We start from the raw sequence: 2,425 nt of genomic DNA on the forward strand, positions 1-2,425 counted from the left end.
ATAGTGCATTAAGCATTCTCTACCATTCCAATAACTAGCTTTAGCAGGATAGAAAGGCACATGGAATACTGAACTGTGGCGACTGCAAACACAACCTTGGTCCCACTGTCTTTTTTTTGTTGTCTGTATGGATGGACTGGGGTGTGTAAAGCATCAGCACCCAGCAAGCAAAGGAAGGATCCTGCCCAACAGGAATAGCCACCTCCCACACTCCATGAATTGGACTTGTGTTGACAAATTTCTTGGTGCTTCAGTTCTTCCCCTTCCAAGCAGTGTTTCTGTAGCTGAAAAAATCTGGCACCTTATCTTTGGGTGAAACACATTAAGAAGAATTCATCTGGCTTCAGGACCCATCCTTGGCAGCTCAGGTTTGTAACTTCTACAGGAAAGGGATACATTCTCTGCTCCCTCATTGCAACTAGCCTACCATCATCACCAGTATCAAGTATTTCAGATACAATTCAGCTTGCTGAAATCTAGGTTGCTGAAATAATGACGTCTGACCCAAGCTTGTCATCCTGAGCTCTCACTGTAGTCAGATGAGACAGGCTCAATGAATTTAGGAGAGTTAAGGTGTGATTTGTATGATGAGACATAGGTGCCTTCTTTGGGATGAGCTGATTCAGTGGCTGTCCTTGTTGACAGAGTTGACTAGATGGTACCTCAGACAACCCGCTGTGATACAGATAGCTGTATTATAGACACCAACTTATGGATGAGCATAATCTTGTCCTTTTGTGACAGCAGAATGTAGAAAGCATGGTAGAGCTTCATGGGAGTCCTAAAAACAGCAGTACCCTTTATCTTGTTTTCATTTGGAGATCACAGCTTTTTGGCTCAGGAGTTTTTGACTTTAAACCTGTTACAAAACAACTGTACCTTGGTCAGAACCCACTACATTTCTTATAGCAAAAATCAACAAGAATTGTCTTTAAATAAAAACCTTTCTCCTTCATGGTATAATTCAGTACAAGTGATTTTCCCTTCCCTCACTTCTAAAACCCTCTATTCAACTACCCACAGATAGCAGAGACCATCTAGATGTCACCCTATGAATTCTGCTCTATAGGACTCTCCTCCTTGTCACGGTGTGGAATCTCATACACCCTCCTACAGTAAGGAATACTTTGCCCTTATGGAGAAACCATGGGGTCTTTTACTCGAGTGTTTCCCTTGCAGCCAAGATGAACAATAGTGCAATAATATTTATTTTGTCATTAGAGTGCTAAAAAATTACGTTCATTCAAGTATAGTAATTTCCTCATCCTCTGCAAAATCCTGGGACTGATAATAATATTTTCTACTGGGTTTAGAAATAAATTAGTTGCCTCTGAATGAAGCATGTCTCTGACTGATCTCTACTAGAGCAAGATTTACCTGGAGATTTATTGCAGCTTTGCCTTTTTGTTTCCCCATGGGAAAGTTCACAAATGATGCAGCAATCTTGTTCCAGTAATACTGTGCTTAAATACATTTCATGGATTATTTGGTATTCAGGACGTTCTTTCTGTGTGAAGAGAAAAAATAGCCAATTGGTAAAACCAGGCTGAGATTTTCAAATAGTATGACAGTGAATGTTTAACAAAACAAATGTTGCTTGCATCTCATTCAGACAATAACCACCCAGAAAATACTTGCACTGAAATAAATGCCTTACTGTGAGGATGGCAAAGCAATAGAAAAGGGTGAATAGAATCTCAGCACCTTTCTGTGAGGAACAGATATTTACAGATATTTATTGGTAAACAATTTGAATCATGCTAGTTGTGTGAGTTAACCCAAGCCATGATGGAATCATAAATATGTGCAAGAATCCCAGTTCCTCATTCTCTGCTTCAATAGGTTGCTTTTCTGATTTCTGGCCCCTCTGGGAAGATGAAATTGAGGACACACCTACAGCACCTGGCAGTAGGAGAATGGCAAACAGACCCAGCCCACCATTTGCCCACCTGCTACTGTGACCATTGCCCCAGCAGCAGCTCAGCTGCGCCATCATGGTGCTGAGCACCAGCTATCAACCTCTCAGCAAATTTTATGGTTCGGAGATTGCCGCTTGACACAAATGCTGTCTCTACCATTGCTGCTGCTACCTTGGAGACTTCTGGTTTGCACTGCAGGCTTAATTTCAGAGGAGTCTGCATGTTTCTTTATCCAAGCTGTGTCTGTCTCCACATCAAGGATAAAATGTATGTGAAGACTTGCCACTCTCTGTGGCTGTACATAGATAATGGTATGGTCAGTTCCCAAACAGGGCACACTTTCCAGTCTTTGATGATTATATTTGCTGTAATGTGATTAGGCAAGAGTGCAATTTTAAAATCTGACTACAGCTGGAGCCAGTGGAGATACTTTTGGATACTAAGCCTTCACCAGCTGGACTATTTATTCTGAAGGACCAAAAGAAATGAATTTCAAGTGCAATAAT

At 41.2% G+C, this 2,425-nt stretch overlaps 1 long non-coding RNA gene across 2 annotated transcripts; it reads right to left on the reverse strand.

Annotated features, from left to right (window-relative positions):
• Positions 1–466: 466 nt before the first annotated feature.
• On the reverse strand, positions 467–1,843 carry LOC311438262. Of its 2 annotated transcripts, none has more exons than XR_014694037.1 (3): positions 1,705–1,843; positions 1,378–1,507; positions 467–859 (listed from the first exon to the last, which is right to left on the reverse strand). It is a non-coding gene; the product is annotated as an uncharacterized lncRNA (long non-coding RNA). The 2 variants fall into 2 exon arrangements; XR_014694038.1 differs by having other exon boundaries at positions 1,658–1,813.
• Positions 1,844–2,425: the final 582 nt, after the last annotated feature.

This window comes from Aythya ferina, assembly GCF_964211825.1.
Source record: "Aythya ferina genome assembly, chromosome: 5".
Taxonomy (NCBI): domain Eukaryota; kingdom Metazoa; phylum Chordata; class Aves; order Anseriformes; family Anatidae; genus Aythya; species Aythya ferina.